Source organism: Triticum aestivum, chromosome 7A (assembly GCF_018294505.1).
Source record: "Triticum aestivum cultivar Chinese Spring chromosome 7A, IWGSC CS RefSeq v2.1, whole genome shotgun sequence".
Lineage (NCBI taxonomy): Eukaryota > Viridiplantae > Streptophyta > Magnoliopsida > Poales > Poaceae > Triticum > Triticum aestivum.
Genome location: NC_057812.1, coordinates 528233241 through 528254318, shown reverse-complemented (window position 1 = coordinate 528254318; position 21078 = coordinate 528233241).

Genomic DNA, 21078 nt, shown 5'->3' with positions numbered 1-21078 from the left:
AGGTAATTTAACCACTTAATTTTGATGAATCTATGGTGCAAATGAGGTGAGGAGGAGGAGGCAGCCGACACAAGCTTGGAGAAGGAGGTGGAGGGAATGAAGTGGGGAAAGTGAGTGTGTAGGTGTGGCTGTCCAAAATATCTAACTGGTCCCAGGTTACTAATGGCGCACCACCCACTCATGCGCCATTAGTAACCCTACATACTAATGGCGCACCTGCTGGTGGTGCGCCATTAGTAGTTTTGCAAAAAAAATAAAAAATACATATATATATATACTAATGGCGCACCGTGGCAGAGTGCGCCATTAGTAGTTTTGCAAAAAAAGAAATAAAAAATACAGTAGTGGCGCACTTGGTTGTTGGTGCGTCATTACTAGTTAGAACTAGTAATGGCGCACTGTGCCTGGATGCGCCATTAGTATGTTTGAAAAAATAAAAAAAATGTTACTAGTGGCGCACCATGTGTCTGGTGCGCCATTAGTGTCTTCCACACTAATGGCGCACCAGCGCATGGTGCGCCATTAGTATATAGTAGTGGCGCACCACGTGTCTGGTGCCCCATTAGTGTCAATTTTATCTATAACCCTTTTCCTAGTAGTGGTAGGATATGTCATTACTTTTTTGAGTGGGTAGTGACTGCACTACCTAACTGACTATGATGTACTACCTCTGTTTCAACTGATTCCAGCTCAATGTGTCATCACTATTTAAATTATTTGTTAGATGCTCGATGAAATTCAGAACTAAGCAATTTTTTCTTGTCTTTTCTGTGATGGGAGGTAGATTGAGCTGATAAATTTCTGCACCCACCTTGAGGTCCATAACGTTCTCCTAATTATATGCAGCCCAATTCGTATAGATGTATTTGTTTGAGGGAGAGGACTATATGTGACCAGAAGCAACAGTATGTGATCATCATGTGTGCGAGAGATGGTAGGAGTATGTGATATGTATTTCTGCGTATACATTACTAATATTTATTGACTGTTCATGTTGGTACAGTAGGTTCATGATTGCTTATGGAAACAATAAAATTACTTGAGGAGGATTTTATGAGTATGTACTTTGAGACTTGAGAGGCTGTTATTGACATGGATTCTCCGTCTACTAGAGAGGCTGATGTCAAATCAACATCGGAACAAGGGCAATAGAAGTGGAATGCGGTGAAGTCCTATTGATACCTATAATTCATTGATTAACTCAAAAAAAATGATACTAGACATTAACTACTACAATTGATCCATGAATATTTGTTAGGTTGTAGTATCTATCTAACATCTAGAAGGGAAAATGCGATGAACATTTTTTTCTCAAGGTTATGTATATGAGTATATCTTTAAAATGTGGTACAGAGAGTAGAAGGTCTTAAATGCTTGCAAATCCTCAGTTTTAAGAGAATAAGATACAATCTTAATTTATTTCCAGATTTATTTTTGTATTATTGGAATTCTGAACAGGAGAAGGTTGTTAGCTCGTCGTGTGGTCGATTTGGTTTCTGGAAATTCTTTCGCATACTATATTTGAGCGCTTTTGTTCTTGAGTTCTTATGGTGGAGGGAATCAGAAGTGATTCTTCTGCAATGTGAGGAGATCTCCAAATCAAGCCAGCCTCCAAGAGAAGAGAACAAGTAGTACATCTCTACCCAGATGAGCTGAATCTGAATGACTCAGATTGTCATGTTACCGTGTACCAGTCCGGCAGATGTGCAAGTGCAACTACATTGGTTGAGTGTAAGGCAGACTAATTCATGTGACAAGGCTAAGTCTGCACAAGGTTAAAAAAACACAATAAATTTGGCCCCTTGATATTTCTGTTTATGGGTTGTTTTTCATGGGAGCTAATAGTTTAGCAGTTCTCTTCTGTGCTAATCTGAATTGTAAGTGGCCCATTGTTTAATTGCTCATGCACATTATTAATTGTGGTTTGCATCATCAATCTGCACTTTGGTAGGAGCACTTAGGAGTTCCTTTCTATTCTCTGGGCAACCTCCTATATTTTATAGTAGTTCAACTTAGCCTTTATTTGTGGCAAACCGTGATTCTGTACTACACCTTGGAATCTTTTAAGTCTGAATTGCGTGGTTTACTGACTGAATTTACCCACTAGCTCAGCTGATTTATGCAAAGTACAGTAGTAACTTTGTTTGGATCTGAACTTATATCACTCTAAGAACTTCTACATAGAGAAGTTCAGCACCAAGGAGCGATTCAGTATCTTGATCTCCCCCTCTCTCTACGTAAGGTGCCAGCTTCTCAGCTCCAGCCCATCGTCGACAAGATGCTCCGCAAGCTGGCAACTTGGAAGGCCGCACTGCTTTCACGTGGAGAGCACCTGGCCCTGGTCCGGCAAGTTTTAACAGCCATGCTCGTGCACATTCTTCTTGCCATGTCACTCTCCCCTCCTATTCTCAAGAAGGTGAACAGGATCATCCGAGATTTTCTTTGGCATGGCCGCAAAGACGCTCGCACGGGTTCTTGTCTCGTCAGTTGGGCGCGTGTCTGCCGCCCAATCGAGCTCGGTGGCCTTGGGATCTGCGATCTTCACCGCACGAGCATCTCTCTGTGCGTCAGATGGCTCTGGCTGTCTGCTTATGACAGTTCGCACCCTTGGTCCCATCTTCAACCGCCAACGGACCCTGAGGCACTTCAATTCTTCCGGTCCTCGACCTCTTGGATCCTCGGTAATGGCACTTCCTGTCGCTTCTGGACTGATAAATGGATGCAAGGCCGCTCCATCCAGGAGCTTGCCCTGGGCCTGGTGGCCTTGGTGCCGAACCGATCGCGCCGCTCCCGCACAGTCGCGGCCGCCCTTCACGATCGCGCCTGGATCAGAGACATCCATGGCTCCACGGGCCCCGAGGCCATGCTCCAGTATGTGGATGTATGGCGTAGGCTACAGTCCATCGATCTTACCACGGAGCCTAACATCATCCGCTGGAAGTGGACGGAACATGGCGAGTACTCTGCTGCCTCCTGCTACAATGCTCTTTTCACTGGTTCCACAGTGTCCGAGCATTGGCGCATTGTTTGGAAGACCGGCGCCCCCCTCTCAGTCAAGTTCTTCACCTACCTTGCATCCGTCAATCACTGCTGGACGGCGGACCGGCTCTCTCGCCGCGGGCTCCCGCACGAACCGGCCTGTGTGTTGTGCTCGCAGTAGGCTGAGACCCTGCATCACATCCTTGTCGAGTGTGTCTTTGCCCGCACCGTCTGGCAGGGCATCCTCTCCTCGTGCTGTCCCACAGCCGCGGTTCCGGATGGCACGCTTGGGTTCTTCGACTGGCTGAGCGAGACCCTTCCTCTAATGACTGCCGACAAGCGTCATGGGCTCTCCACCATTGCGGTGCTTACGGCTTGGTCTCTTTGGCGCCATCGTAATGCTGTGATCTTTGACAAGATAGCTCCCTCCCCCACCTCTCTTCTAGCGGCAATTCAAGAAGAGGCACGCTCCTGGACCAACGCCGGAGCCAAAGGACTTAACACTATTATCCCTGTAATGTAGCTGGTCTTGTAGGGCTGAGCATCCCATTCCCATGCTCGCTTGCATCGCGGTCGCGCCTTTCTGTGCATGCAACCGCGATGCCAACCTGCACTTTCTATCCCCTATCAATGCAAAGATACGCTTCCAAGCATATTCGTGAAAAAGGACTTCTACATAGAATGATTTATCATCACTAGAATATTTATGCCCCGTTATAATGCACGGGCATGTTTTCTTGCAAAATTTATTTTAAATGCTTTTTGCTGGTTGATTATGTTTGGAGTTCCTTTCTTTGTTATTATCTTCATTGCATTGTCAGTTTCTTTTATCCGGTACCATTCTGTGGTTATATATGCTTTACTTATTCACTTAGAATATCAATGTGTTACCGGTGAATCGGTTCACTTGCACAAGGATCTTGCCAAAACATCAAGTTTCCCGAACATAAAAATTATGTCATTTCGGTGGAACAAAGAATTTATCTCTAGCACGGTGAAACAAATAATTTATCTCTAGCACTAAAATTATGTTTCTTACCAACAAGAATGTATCACTTCAGTATTTTTATTATGTTACGACTAATCGTTGGGTTGCTCCATTAGCAAGAAGTCAATTTGTCAGTGGAAACATAGCTGCAAGGATGCGATAGTTCAACTTTGAGGTTACTTAAGCTTTTGGATTTCAGATTTAGTTGCCATCACGAAACTGGTATGCAATTGAGCTGCACTTGCGCGCACATGCTGATTTCTAAATATCACGCAGTACTATAGTTGTGATCCTCTAAATAGCTTATATTTGAGCACAGTCTTGCGGAATAGTTATAGTGAACAAAAAGCTTGCATTTGATTGATTTGATTTGTTAGTTTTTTGAATGGCCATGCCCCTATTAGGCTAAGTAGAAGCACTATACCAGGACTAAAGTACATCAGGTTACCTTTCATGAGGTTTGTGGAATTTTTGTAATTTGCAGTATTGGTATTTTTGGAATTATTTTGGGTACAAGGAAAGAAGTGACAGAGAACTGCAATTTTTTTGTGGTAAAATTTACTGAAATTGGTGTTTCTTTTCAAGATTATATTACTGTTTGCCCATTTGATCCTGGGATGATCTACTAATTTTCTTTTCTATTCCTTGCGGATAATTTGCTTCAGTTCATCACATTACCTGGGGAAACATGCTCATTGTTTATCTAAAGATATATTGGGCATCAGTCCACCTATCATGAGGTCTCTAAATTTTTGAGGCATGTTTATTTTCTGAATAATTTATTGGAGATACTATGCTTGGACTCACAAATACAGATAGTGCTTCCACTAGAGGGATGTTCTTCAATTTTTCTATGTTATTCCTCTTTCAAGTTTTTGGTCCTTGAAAAGTAATAGTACTTGCTAGGTTTCTAGCTTTACTTTTTTTGTAGTATAAGCTAAATGTATATGCCTAAATTTACATATCAGAGTGTTTGAGTTGATTAAGGGTATGAGAGAGAACAATTTTCATCCTCAAACAACACTCGACAATATTAATTTTCTTATTTACCAATTGAAACACGAGGCAAAAATAGCACAACTTAAGTGTGTGAACATATCAATATAAAATGGTTGGCCGGATTATGTTTTTATGCATTCTAGAAGTGGCATTTCTGTGAAATTACAAACTAGCTTTACATTTTTCTCCCTGTTTAAGTGGATTTGAGAAAATGCTTCATTTTTGCACAAAACACCCTATTGTTTGGATTGTTCAACCAGTGTTCCGACAAAACACGGGCGCCACTGCTACTGCATCCCTAGTATTCCTCCTCTCACCTCTCCCACCTTAATGTCATCTGCTGCGTCGCCAAAGCCTCGGCTGCACATCACCAGCATCTCCGGCCTCGAGTACTCCTGCCACTGCACCCAGAGGCCCATCGCCATGACCAGATCAGTAAGGTGCCTCTAATGCCCGCCCTCTCCCTCATGGCACATGTGCTATTTTACTCAGAAAGTCCATTGCTCACGTTTTGAATTTTGGCATCAGCTCTATTGTCGTGCTTCAGTTCTTTGCTGGAATAACCTCAATTGTTTCTTTGCTTCAGTTGTTCTTCAATCTTAGCTCTCAGTTCCCAACATATGCATTACAATATGTTTTTGTCTGTAGGGATGGAGTGAAGAAATTGGATTGGGGTTATGGAATAAATCAACCAGAGGATGCAACTCATGTTCTTGTAGGTAGTCATTCACACATTTCTTAACTCTGCTGCAAAATCAGCTGCCACAGCTCTGCGCTGCCGGTCATGGAAACCTCTCATGTATCCCCTCTTGTCGCTTCTCACCAGCAGCGTCTCTATGCCATTGCAGCAATGCTCCCGCCCCGATGATCGAAGCTGCTGCTCCCGATCTATTGTGTCTGGGCAGTCCCAGCCACTCCTCCCTAGAAAACTTGTGCTCTTCCTTCGGCTTGCCTTCCATAGGGTCTGGCACCGCTTCAATTATAATCTGCAGGACACACACAAGTTGCAGACAAATCGATTGAAATAATGTGCTAAGCCTTGGGCTCCATTGCCACTTCGTCAGCTTGTTGATATTAGTGGGAGGATCAAAGGGGTGATTGATACTTTCCCTTACAGCAGCTGGTGAAAAGCAACGAATTTTCTCAACCAATGAAGCTTTCTCTGTGGTGTCCAGGTTATGAACTCCTACAATTTCAGGTGTACTGCAATTCAGGAATGCAGCAAGCCTGAATAATGGACAATGATTGTACTATGAGTGGCTAGGTATTGGCCTACCGTGGCAAGATGCCGGTGACTCTATGAGGTGTGTAAAATATGGATCTGTAAATGTCCCAGGTTGCCCAAGGGGCCAAATGCCGCAAACAGGTCAAGGTTAGTTATATTTCTTCTTTGCCATTTCTCTGGATAATCCTCTCTAGCAAGATCACTTAGGATGATATAATCTGCTATTTACTTTCTATATGATTTCAGTATGAGAACATCACTTTAGGACAATATAATAAGCTACCCATGTGATATTTACTTCCATTGCGTTCCAGCATGTTCAATCTCTATACAAGCGCGCAAATGGACATATTTTGATTTGGCAACTTCGTGTTATCTACCTGTAGTATGTTTCTAGCTCGATGTCTACTGCTTCTCTTAAGGCCACGGTAGTTTAGATCGACACTATGTATATCTAAATAACAATTTTATTTGGATCACATAACATTCTTTTTCCTGAAAAATCACGTGGTTTATTGGACTTGAATTAGCAGTGTGGTTCATGTGCACATTGTGCTTATTTATCCTTTCTGTTATCGCAAGTCGATGTGATAAACACGAAGTATGCACTTCCATCTATACTTCTGATAATATTGGTGTCAAGTGGTATTAAAAGTCTAAAACTGCAAATGCATAGTTTACGTTGTTCATACAAATTTGCATTGAGTGTGTTTCTAAAATTGCACGAGTAGTAACTTTGTAGAAGGAATGCAGTCCCTTAATCTAATAGCGATTTAACTTTTTTAAGTGACATAGAACAATCCTGTAACTTTGAAGACACCTCCAGATGTTGTGATTCTACAAATTATCTTGTACATGCTCCTGCTTTTGCAATACCTCTCTGATTGTCTATCAAGCTGCAAGAATGCCATGTGCCAAACATTTAATGTTCGGTAGTTAACTCTAAACATGATAACACTACCTTTCTACACAAGCATGTTTCTTCCATAAAAATAAAATTAATATATAAAAAAATTTGTATCTAATATGTTGTATTGGAAGTAATAGTGTGAGGGAAGCAAAGCAAGTTTCCGTCAGGGAAGAAAACATTCTAAAACTTCTGTTTTCCTTAAGTCAGTCAAAACACAAATATGTTTTCTGAGAATTATACTATTATTTATTCTGGTAGAAGGACGTGCTTCGTGACGTATGCATGCTAAATGTGAGTTGTATGTCGATGATTTCATTTTATTAGTTGTTCAGAAGAATAATGACAATAGTTGTCTTACTCCAATTCATGAAGTACAGTTTGTCTTATAGGATCTTCTTATATGATAGAAGCTAAGGTCCATTGTCACTCAACACAGTCTCCCTGAAATACAAATTCCAGCTTTAAAGTGTGGCGATGACGCAAATTCCTTGCTGCAATCATAGGAGATCCAGTCAGGCTACAAAATTTTCCTGTGCCACCCTATGTACGACGCCAGCAGTGAGATTGGCGGGAACTCTTTGGCATGCCAGCACATAGGAACGACATAGGCCGTACACCCTGAAGGACACGTTCGTCAGGCTTGACCTAACCCTCTATGATGCCACCTTGCCGCTTCTGTTGCTGGAGATCAAGAAGAGTTAGCTTGTTGCCGCTTTGCTTCAATGGTTGCTTAAATGCTCCTCGACTCTTCATAATAAGCAGTTGATGGTGCTTGGACGAAACAATTGATCGGAAAATGAGTAGTGTTGTACTTGTGGTCTTGTGTCCACCCACTAACTGTAAAACACCTAAGATGATTCTTCAAGACTTGATACATTCCAACTACTCATTTGGGTCTTCTTCTTACTCTTATACTTGGTTTTGCTTAGTAATCTTAAGATCAATTCTTTCCATTTATAACTATATGTAGAGCACAGGACCAGACCTTGCATGTGGCTGGTTTAATTTGTTTACTGAAAAAATTAGTTTAAAAATGTCCACAGTTTTACACATGTTCACATTATTTTTGTTTCAAAAAAATATGTTTGCACTTTTTTTTAATCATAAAAATCCTTAAAAATCCATTTTTATTTAAAAAATTCATTTAGAAATGTACAAAAAAAATCAAAATATTGTTTAAAGAAAAAACATCTATTAAAAATGTGTTTTTTAGAAATGTTCTAATTTTCATAAACATTTAAGATTCTTAAAGAAGTGTTCCAATTTTTATGTAAACCTTACTTCTATAAAAAATAAGGAAATTTTCATGTTTTCCAGAAAAGCCAAAAAAACGATTGACAAACTATTCCATGCAAAACTGCTCTTGCAACTGACGAAGAATGCTAAGTTGACTTATTCAGGTCCAAACTTGATTCTACAAAAAGCAATAATCAGTATTACCTTATTATCGATGTTTATTAAAATTGGATATATAAGATAGTGCACAATGAAATATGGAGCTGGTTGTGTCTTTTTTTCGCCCGGTGCAACGTACAGGCATTTGTACTAGTATTACTCATATAAATAGAACAACCATTATTCTCTGATTTAAATGAATAACCGCCTCGCATCAAACAAGATCCAGATATAATGTTCATGCTCAACGCTAGCACCAAATAATAATTATTTAGGTCTAAAACTAATCCCGACGGTAGATGTAGAGGTAGCGTGCCGACGGGGACACATCGACTTTGGGACCATTTCCCACATGCATTGTCACCTCGTCCTGAGCCAATCTTCGTTTAATCCGTAGCCCCTGTTTCGAGTTGCAAATATGAGCAACAAAACCAGTATCAAATACCCAGGTGCTACTACGAGCATTAGTAAGGTACACATCAATAACATGTATATCAAATATACCTTTCACTTTGCCATCCTTCTTATCCGCCAAATACTTGGGGCAGTTCCGCTTCCAGTGACCGGTCCCTTTGAAGTAGAAGCACTCAGTCTTAGGCTTAGGTCCAAACTTGGGCTTCTTCCCTTGAGCAGCAACTGGCTTGCTGTTCTTCTTGAAGTTCCCCTTCTTCCCTTTGCCCTTTTTTCTTAAAACTAGTGGTCTTATTCACCATCAACACTTGATGCTCCTTCTTGATGTCTATCTCCGCAGCCTTTAGCATCGGGAAGAGCTCAGGAATTGTCTTTTCCATCTCTTGCATATTATAGTTCATCATGAAGCCTTTATAGCTTGGTGGAAGTGATTGAAGAACTCTGTCAATGACACTATCATCAGGAAGATTAACTCCCAGCCGAGTCAAATGGTTGTGGTACCCAGACATTATGAGTATGTGTTCAGTGACAGAACTATTCTCCTCCATTTTGCAGCTACAGAACTTGTTGGAGACTTCATATCTCTCAACTCGGGCATTTGCATGAAATATTAACTTCAACTCCTGGAACATTTCATATGCTCCATGACGTTCAAAACATCTTTGAAGACCCGATTCTAAGCCGTAAAGCATGGCACACTAAACTATCGAGTAGTCATCAGCTTTGCTCTACCATATGTTCATAACGTCCGGAGTTGCTCCTGCATCGGGTCTTGCACCTAGCGGTGCTTCCAGGATGTAATTCTTTTGTGCAGCAATCAGGATAATCCTCAAGTTAGGAACCCAGTCCGTGTAGTTGCTACCATCATCTTTCAACTTAGCTTTCTCTAGGAACTCATTAAAATTCAAGGGAATGGTAGCACTAGCCATTGATCTACAACAACAGAGACATGCAAAAACTATTAGGTACAAAGTTCATGATAAATTAAAGTTCAATTAATCATATTACGTAAGAACTCCCACTTAGATAGAGATCCCTCTAGTCATATAAATGATCACATGATCCATATCAACTAAACCATGTCCGATCATCACATGAGATGGAGTAGTTTTCAATGGTGAACATCACTACGTTGATCATATCTACTATATGATTCACGTTTGATCTTTTGGTCTCAGTGTTCTGAGGCCATAACTGCATATGCTAGGCTCGTCAAGTTTAACCCGAGTATTCTACATGTGCAACACTGGCTTGAACCCGTTGTATGTGAACCTAGCGCTTATCACACCCGATCATCACGTGGTGTCTCGGCACGACGAACTGTAGCAACGGTGCATACTCAGGGAGAACACTTGTACCTTGAAATTTAGTGAGGGATCATCTTATAATGCTACCGCCGTACTAAGCAAAATAAGATGCATAAAGGATAAACATCACATGTAATCAAAATATGTGACATGATATGGCCATCATCATCTTGTGCCTTCGATCTCCATCTCCAAAGCACCGTCATGATCTCCATCGTCACCGGCTTGACACCTTGATCTCCATCGTAGCATCATTGTCGTCTCGCCAACTATTTCTTCTACGACTATCGCTACCACTTAGTGATAAAGTAAATCAATTACATGGCGATTGCATTTCATACAGTAAAGCGATAACCATAAGGCTCCTGCCAGTTGCCAATAACTTTTACAAAACATGATCATCTCATACAACAATTTATATCTCATCAGGTCTTGACCATATCACATCACAACATGCCCTGCAAAAACAAGTTAGACGTCCTCTACTTTGTTGTTGCAAGTTTTACGTGGCTGCTACGGGCTTCTAGCAAGAACCGTTCTTACCTACGCGTCAAAACCACAACGATTTTTTGTCAAGTGTGCTATTTTAACCTTCAACAAGGACCGGTCGTAGTCAAACTCGATTCAACTAAAGTTGGAGAAACAGACACCCACCAGCCACCTGTGTGTGAAGCACGTCGGTAGAACCAGTCTCATGAACACGGTCATGTAATGTCGGTCCGGGCCGCTTCATCCAACAATACCGCCGAATCAAAGTAAGACGTTGGTGGTAAGCAGTATGACTATTATCACCCACAACTCTTTGTGTTCTACTCGTGCATATAACATCTACGCATAGACCTGGCTCAGATGCCATTGTTGGGGGAACATAGTAATTCAAAAAAATTCCTACGATCACGCAAGATCTAACTAGGAGATGCATAGAAACGACAGGGGAGAGTGTGTCCATGTACCTTCGTAGACCGAAAGCGAAAGCGTTTAGTAACGCGGTTGATGTAGTCAAACGTCTTCATGATCCAACCGATCCAAGCACCGGACATATGGCACCTCCGTGTTCAGCACATGTTCAGCATGCTGACGTCCCTCGAGCTCTTGATCCAGTTGAGGATGAGGGAGAGTTCCACCAGCACGACGGCATGGCGACGGTGATGATGAAGTTACCGGCGCAGGGCTTCACCCAAGCACTACGATGATATGACCAAGGTGTTGAACTGTGGAGGGGCACCACACACGGGTAAGAGATTATCTGTTGTGCTTTGGGGTGCCCCTGTGCACGTATACAAAGGAGGGGGAGGAGGCCGGCCAAGGGGGGCACACGCCATAGGGGAGTCCAACTATGATTCCCAACCCTAGTTGGACTCCCCTTCCTTTTCCAAGAGGGGGGAGAGGGAAGGAGGAGGAGAGGGAGAAGGAAAGAGGCGGGTGCTACCCCCTCCGTAGTCCACTTCGGACTTTCCATGGGGGGACACCCCTTGTGGCCCTTCTCTCCTTTCCACTAAAACCCATTAAGGCCCAATACTTCCCGGGGGTTTCGGTAACCTCCCTGTACTCCGAAAAATACCCGAATCATTTCGGAACCATTCCGATGTCCCAATATAGCCTTCCAATATATCGATATTTACCTCTCGACCATTTTGAGACTCCACATCATGTCTGTGATCTCATCCGAGACTCCGAACAAACTTCGGTCATTAGATCACATAACTCATAATACAAATCATCATCGAACGTTAAGCGTGTGGACCCTATGGGTTCCAGAACTATGTATACATGACCGAGACACATCTCTGGTCAATAACCAATAGCGGAACCTGGATGGTCATATTGGCTCCTACATATTCTACGAAGATTATCGGTCAAATCGCATAACAACATATGTTATTCCCTTTGTCATCGGTATGTTACTTGCCCGAGATTCGATCGTCGGTATCCTCATACCTAGTTCAATCTCGTTACCGGCAAGTCTCTTTACTCGTTCTGTAATGCATCATCCCGTAACTAACTCATTAGTCACATTGCTTGCAAGGCTTATAGTGATGTGCATTACCGAGAGGGCCCAGAGATACCTCTTCGGTAATCGGACTGACAAATCCTAATCTTGATCTATGCCAACTCAACAAATACCATCGGAGACACCTGTAGAGCATCTTTATAATCACCCAGTTATGTTGTGACGTTTGCTATGAACTTGAGGTTGCTTCTTCGGAAAGTGTACCGTATGTTCATTACCATTAACATGAAAAATGACATTGCCTTTGTTGCAATCAATAATAGCCCCTACAGAATTCAAAAAGGGTCTACCAAGGATGATTGACATACTGTTGTCCTCGGGAATATCAAGAATAACAAAGTCCTTTAAGATAGTCACGTTTGCAACCACAATAGGCACATCCTCACAAATACCAATGGGTATAGCAGTTGACTTATCAGCCATTTGCAAAGAGATTTCAGTAGGTGTCAACGTATTCAATTCAAGTCTCGATACAAAGAGAAAGGCATAACACTAACACCGGCTCCAAGATCACATAAAGCAGTTTTAACATAGTTTCTTTTAATGGATCATGGTATAGTTGGTACTCCTGGATCTCCATGTTTCTATGGTATTCCACCTTAAAACTATAATTAGAAAGCATGGTGGAAATTTTAGCTTCCGGTATCTTTCTTTTATTAGTAACAATATCTTTCATATACTTAGCATAAGGAGGCATTTTAAGCATGTCAGTCAAATGCATACGCAAAAAGATAGGTCTAATCATTTCAGCAAAGCGCTCAAAATTCTCATCATCCTTTTTCTTGGATGGCTTAGGAGGAAAGGGCATGGGTTTCTGTACCCATGGTTCTCTTTCTTTACCATGCTTCCTAGCAACAAAGTCTCTCTTATCATAACGTTGATTCTTTGATTGTGGGTTATCAAGATCAACAACAGGTTCTTCAATTTCTACATCATTATCATTACTAGGTTGAGCTTCAACATGAACATCATCATTAACATTATCACTAGGTTCATGTTCATTACCAGACTGTGTCTCAGCATCAGAAATAGAAATATCATTGGGATTCTCAGGTGTGTCTATAGTAGGTTCACTAGCATGCAAAGTCCTATCAGTTTTATTTTTCTTTTTATTACTAGGACTAGGTGCATCAGTTTTAGTTCTCTGAGAATTTTGCTCAATTATCTTAGGATGGCCCTCAGGATACAAAGGTTCCTGGGTCATCTTACCATTTCTAGTCATAACCCTAACAGCATTATCATTATTCTTACTATTCAACTCATTAAGCAAATCATCTTGTGCCTTAAGTACTTGTTCTACTTGAGTTGTAACCATGAAAGCATGTTTACTAATAAGCTTAAGAACATTAATAGTTCTACTCATATAATCACCCAAGTGGTCAAGCATGTAAGCATTAAGTTTCAATTGTCTACTAAAATAAGCATTGAAGTTTTCTTGTTTAACAATAAAATTATCAAACTCATCCAAGAATTGACCAACAGACTTATTATAAGGGATATTGATGACCCACAAGTATAGGAGATCAATTGTCGCTCTTTTCGATAAGTAAGAGTGTCAAACCCAACGAGGAGCAAAAGGAAATGACAAGTGGTTTTTAGCAAGGTAATGTCTGCAAGTGCTGAAATTATAAGTAGCAGTGTAGTTTGATAGCAAGGTAATTTGTAACGAGCAAGTAACGATAGTAGTAAAAAAAGTGCAGCAAGGTAGCCCAATCCTTTTAAGGCAAAGGACATTCCAAAACGGTTTCTTATGATAAGCAAAGTGTTCTTGAGGGTACACGGGAATTTCATCTAGTCACTTTCACCATGTTGGTTCGATTTGTGTTCGCTACATTGATAATTTGATATGTGGGTGGACCGGTGCTTAGGTGTTGTTCTTACTTCAACAAACCTATTACTTATGATTAACCCTCCCACGAGCATCCACAACTACGAGAAAAGTATTAAGAATAAATTCTAACCATAGCATTAAACTTTTGGATCCAATCGGCCCCTTACGGAATAGCGCATAAACTGGGGTTTAAGCTTCTGTCACTCTCGCAACCCATCATCTAATTGATACTCCACAACGCATTCCTTTAGGCCCAAATATGGTGAAGTGTCATGTAGTCGACGTTCACATTACACCACTAAGGGAATCACAACATACATACTATCAAAATATCGAACACATATCAAGTTCACATGATTACTTGCAACATGATTTCACCTGTGACCTCAAGAACAAAAGTAACTACTCAAAAATGATAATCATGCTCAAGATCAGAGGGGTATTAAATAGCATATTGGATCTGAACATATAATCTTCCACCAAATAAACCATATAGTAATCAACTACAAGATGTAATCAACACTACTAGTCACCTACAAGCACCAATCTATAGTTCCGGTAACAAGATTGAACACAAGAGATGAATTAGGGTTTGAGATGAGATGCTGTTGTTTAAGATGTTTATGGAGATTGCTCTCCCCAAGATGGGAGAGTTGTTGGTGATGACGACGACGATGATTTCCCCCTCCGGGAGGGAAGTTTCCCCGGTGGAATCGCTCCGTCGGAGGGCAAAAGCGCTCCTGCCCAAGTTCCGTCTCGAGACAGCGGCGCTCCGTCCCGAAAGTCCTCCTCTTATTTTCTTTAGGTCAAAATGACTTATATACCAAAAGATGGGCACCGGAGGTGGGCCTGGGTGAGCACAACCCACCAGGGCGCGCCTGGGCTCCCTAGAACCCTCTGGTAGTTATTTGCTCCAATATTCATCGTATATTTGATAAAAAAAATCTCAGTGAAGTTTCAGCTTGTATGGAGTTGTGCAGAATAGGTGGCCTGACGTAGCTTTTCCAGGTCCAGATTTCGAGCTGCCAGAATTCTCCCTCTTTGTGTGTACCTTGTAAATTATGAGAGAAAAGGCATTAGAATTACTCCAAAAAGCATTATCATGCATAAAAACATTGTAAATAACAGTAAGGAAACATGATGCAAAATGGACGTATCAGATATCACCTTCATCAAATCTACGGAGATAGTTTACCTCTACTACCTGTGTTGGGTTATCAAGACCATGTATTTCTTCAATAGGCGGTAAATTCTTAACATCTTCAACTTTAATACCTTTTTCTTTCACAGATTTCTTTGCCTCTTGCATATCTTCGGGACAGAGAAATAGAATACCCCTTTTCTTCGGAGTTGGATTAGGAGTTGTTTCAGGAAGTGTCCAATCATTATCATTACTCAATATATTATTCAATAGCAATTCAGCTTGCTCAACAGTTCTTTCCCTGAAAACACAACCAGCACAACTACCCAGGTGGTCTCTGGAAGCATCGGTTAGTCATTATAAAAGATATCAAGTATTTCATATTTCTTGAGAGGATGATCAGGCAAAGCATTAAGTAATTGGAGAAGCCTCCCCCAAGCTTGTGGGAGACTCTCTTCTTCAATTTGCACAAAGTTAAACATTTCCCTTAGGGCAGTTTGTTTCTTATGAGCGGGGAAATATTTTGCAGAGAAGTAGTAAATCATATCCTGGGGACTACGCACACAACCAGGAGCAAGAGAATTAAACCATACTTTAGCATCACCCTTTTATGAGAAAGGAAACAATTTAAAAATATAGTAATAGCGAATTATTTCCTCATGAGCAAATAGGGTGTTTAGTAAGATGTGCCACAACAGTTTCAGATACATAACCATAGAAATGATCAAATTCAACCAAAGTAATTAACTCATGATCGATAGAGAATTTATAATCCTTATTAGTAACAAAGATAGGTGAAGTAGGAAAATTGGGATCATATTTCATTCTAGCACTCAAAGATTTTTCTTTTAGCTTAGCTAACACTTTCTTAAGATCATCTCTATCATTACAAGCAAGAAAGTATCTAGCAGTTTCCTCATCCATAACATAACCCTCAGGTACAACATGCAATTAATATCTAGGGGGCATCATAATCTTTGGTTTCAAAAATATCACCAGTTTTAGTAATTTCATTCTCTCTAACCCTAACAAGTTGTTCATCAAGAAATTCACCTACGGGCACAGTATTATCAAGCAGATAAGTAGTTTCATCATTGTAACACCCCCACTGTCATGCTACAGCAATCCCCTGTTAATGGTGCCATGTCACCAAGTTACTGTTGCTAATCTTCACTTGATCCCAATCACAACTCAAATTCAAATCTAATCTAAAGTCAAAAATTCATATTCGTCAGACATGAAATCTAAAATGTTCACAATATCCTATAAATTCGCTTGATCATTGTCATGTTGGAACCAACCTCTTTTGGATTTCCACAGTGCCCCTGAAAATTTATTCAGTGGACCATCAGCCAATTAATTGAGCTTTTCAATTTCTAAAAATAGTTGAACACTCCCAAATGCTTCGAAACTTTTTGTACCGACCCAGGTTATTGCCTTGTATTTTTGTGCCAAGTTTTGTATTAAACAAAACTCTTTTAGTGGCTAAAGAAAATACACAACATAAAAGTGATGCTTTTAAAAAAGAAAAAAAGAAAAGGTGAGCAGAGAAAAGAAGACCCCCCCCCCCCCAGCTCCCCATTGGCCTCGGCCCATCCAACGCGGCCCAACCGGCCCACCCCTGCTGCCCCCTAGCCATTTAGGCCACCCACACCCCTGAACCCTAACCACCCGACCCCCCCCCCCCCCCCCCCCCCACGCTCCTCTCCTCCCCCCGATTTGGGATCTAGATCAGGCCTCGTCCTGACCCCGCCGCTCACCCCAACACCGCACCGTCTCCGGAGCCCCGACGCAAACGCCGCCTCTCCGTCGCCTGCAGCACAGGCGCCCGCCCCCTCGACCTGAGCTAAATCGGGGGCTCGACCCCGCGGCGCCCCGAGCCTCGACGCTGCTCCCCGCCGCCGTCATCGCCTCGCCTCCTCACCTCTCCGTCGCGCTACTCCGGTCCTCCCCGAGGACGCGTTTGCACCACTACAGGGCTGGTGAGCCCCTCCGTCGATCCCCCTCCTCCTTCGCGTAGATCCGTCGCCGTTGACGTCGTACGTCGCCGTGGCCGAGCTCACTGGAGCTCACCGCTTCCGCCTCGGCGCCGCTCGCAGCCGAGCCCGCAGCTCCTCCCCACGCCGCGCCTGCTCGCCTCGCCACCGTTCAGCGCCCGCGCAGCCTCTGCCTCGCGACGCCGCGCTTCCCCCACTGCTCCCGCCTACACCAGCCGTCGGTCATCCTGGGCAGCCGCACCGTCCCTGGCCACCGGCCTCCCCTCTCGCGTTGCTCGAGGCCACCTCCGCTGCTGGGCCATCGCCGGCACGCCCTGCGCCAGTTTCCTCCTGTCGCGGCTGGCCGGTGAGCCCCGCCGTGGCCACGATCGTCGCCCGGGTTCGCCCCGACGGGCGCCCCCGCCCACGCCCACTACGACGCGCCCGCCCCGGTTGACCTTCTGTGCCACTGCACCCGGGGCCCCACGCCCCCTTAAAAAAGGATAAAAATATATATATTTAAAATAAATAAATAATAAAATTAGTTAACTAATTAATTAAAAAGTTAATTAACTTAACTAACTCGGGTTTAATTAGCCTAATCACCTAGTTTGGTTAACTAAACTGTTCGGCTAGAATAAACAGCCTATGACAGGGGGGCCCCACCCCCTATTGACCAGTCAAACGTTGACTGGTCAACTAGGACCCCTGGTCCACTTGTCAGCCACTGGTACACTTTGGTGTACACTGTGCTGGGTGCTTTTTAGCATTTATTTCCGTATTAAAATTAATTTCAGAATATTAATAAAACTTTGAAAATTAATAGAAATTAAACCGTAGCTCGGATGAAAAAGTTTTCTACATGAAAGTTACTCAGAATTTCGAGATGAATCTGGATAAGCGGTCCGTTCGTCTGCCACACGTCCCTAGTGTAGTGAACATGCAAACTTTCCCCTCCGGTTCATTTGTCTGGCAGACGTCCGGGACCGGGAAAACTTCCCGGATGTTTCCCCCTTCGCCAGTAACGCCTAGCACTGTGTTAGGACACCTCTAGCCCCACTTGTAATCATGTTGTGCATATGTTTGCGTGTATTTACGTTTCTTTCCCCTCTTCTGTCCGGTAGACCCCGAGACCGATGTTGCCCCTGTGATCGACTACGTCGACGACGACCCCTCCTTGCCAGAGCAACCAGGCAAGCCCCTCCCCCCCCTTTGATCATCCCGATATCGCCCATTCCATTCTCTCATGCTTGCATTAGATTTTGCTACTGTTATTGTTTGCTCCTATCCTGCTGCATAGCCTGTTTATTGTGCTTAGTATAGATTGGTTAGAGACCCATCAGTGACCCCCCACTTGACCCGACTGCCCCGCTAGATTATCAGAAGACCCGATCAACGGGATCGAAGACCAGGCCCCGACACCTCACGTCACATCACGCCCCTTTGTTGCTCGACTCTACAGAGTTACCATCGAGTGCCGAGGGTGGAACCTCATACATCACTCCTGATGAGATCTCTGTAGAGTAGCTATTCGGTCGTGGTCATCGAGGGTGATTTCCTCCTTAACCACTTCCGTTACGGCTCTGTCGTGCAACCCATCAAACGTGAACCTCGAGGGTGTACGTTCACCTTGATGACAACAGCGAGTGGAATTCATGGGGGGTGATTCCTTGGGTTTTCCCTTTGGTGTTAGACATACAGTTACTATGGTTACTATGACTTTACACTGAACCATGTTACTAAAGACGGGTCGACCCTGAGGGGTACCCGCGCGAGCTTATTAGCGAGTGATGTGGAGTCGGGTTGACCTGGAAAGTGCCCGCGAGATACTTACGAGGCATGGCCGGGCATTCTTAGCCCTTTCCACAAGTACTCGAGACAGGGCGACGGAGTCACATCGATTGTGAGTCTCTGCTCGTTACCGCGCATTCCTAATCCACTACAATTTGGATATTTGATCCGAGGGGCCTCTGGCCTGATAGCACTAACCATCACGTGGGCATAGTATTGATGTTCTGCGTCGTATGCATCAGCCAAAGCTTAATAGACGTCAGCGACTGAGCGGCGCGCGCCGGGTTGTACTACGTAAGCTCCTGCCTTGTTGAAGGAGGTAGCTAGGTCTGCTCACCGGCCGCGTACGCAACGTGCAGGAGTTCCCGGGGAGATGGCCCATGACCCCTGGGGGCATAGGTTTAGTCCGGCGTGCTGGCCTCTCTATTAAGCCTAGGTCGGGTTGCGGCGTATTGTTTGGCCGAGGCCGGGCCTGACCCAGGAAAGTGTGTCCGGCCGGAGTTAATCGAGCATGGTGGGTAAGTTGGTGCACCCCTGCAGGGAAGAAAACATCTATCGATAGCCTGTCCTACGGTAACGGACACTTGGAGTTGTATCCCGATCCATACAACTAGAACTGGATACTTGTGATGAGAAATGGATGGTGATGAGAAATGGATAGTATGGCTCTGGGATGGCTTTCTCTCAGGGAGTCGAGAAAAGGATCTCTGGCCGAGGTTGATAACACTTCTACTACTTTACTTTATGCTACTCTACTCCCTCCTGTTGCTGCAAGATGGTGGTTTCCATAAGATGCTAGTCTTCGATAGGCTAGGCTTTCCCCTTCCCTTTTGGCATTCTGCAGTTTAGTCCATGGATACAACCCATTCCTTTGATATAGATGCATACTTAGTTTAGATCTGATGTAAGTCTTGCGAGTACTTTGGATGAGTACTCACGGTTGCTTTGCTACTTCCTTTTCCCCCATACCTGATTGTTGCGACCAGATGACGGATCCCAGGAGCCAGACGATGCCACTGATGACTACTACTACCCGGAGGATGCCTACTACTACGTGAAGACCGCAGACGACTAGGAGGAGTTAGGAGGCTCCCAGGTAGGAGGCCTTGCCTTTTCGATCATTGTTGCTTTTGTGCTAGCCTTCTTAAGGCAAAACTTGTTTAAGTTATGTCTGTACTCAGATATTGTTTCTTCCGCTGACTCTTGTGTATTCGAGCTTATGTATTCGAGCCTTCGAGGCCCCTGGCTTGTAATATAAAGCTTGTATTATTTTAATTTGTGTCTAGAGTTGTGTTATGATATCTTCCCCTGAGTCCTTGATCTTGATCATACACATTTGCGTGTATGATTAGTGTACGGTCAAATCGGGGGCATCATAAGTTGGTATCAGAGCCGACTGCCTGTAGGATCCCCTTTCCAACTCCTTGGCCGAAGTTGAGTCTAGTCACTAAAAAACTTTTACTAACTTGACATTGGGTGGTATTAGGATCTTTTACTCCTCGTCTATACTCTGGGACTCTGATCTCTCTTCCTTTCGGGTTAAAATTTTACTAACTTGACATTAGGTTCTCGTAACCACTTCATCCCGGAGAGCCCTTCACCACAGATGACCGACTGTTTCATCAGAAGACTCTGAAGATACTCCTCGATGAGTCCCGGGACCCTATGCCCACTTCTTTGCAGTTCCCTACCACTGATATATCCTTATGGATAACTACATACACTTGTCATTCATACAATCTTTCCTTGTTGCTCTTGTTATTACAAGATGCCCTGAATTGCTCTCCTTTGTTCCGAGAATCCTTTGAGCTTACTTCCTTGCAGTTCCTTGTCATCTGAATACCCCTACGGATAACCTTGTGCACCTATCGAGTATCCGCTCATCCTCAGTTGACTCATGTACTTCACAAAAGTCTTAGGAATACCATTCGATCTTCCAAAAATCCTCAGCAGCCTATTGTTGTTGAAATTCTTGTTTGCTTGCATTATGGTTAATTCCATATTTCTAACATCTTCTTGTTTGATCCAATATGTCGCGAATGCTCGTAATCCTCAATCAGGTCCTAGCATTCATCCTTCCGGCTCAGACGTCACTCCAAACATGAGCTTGTTCT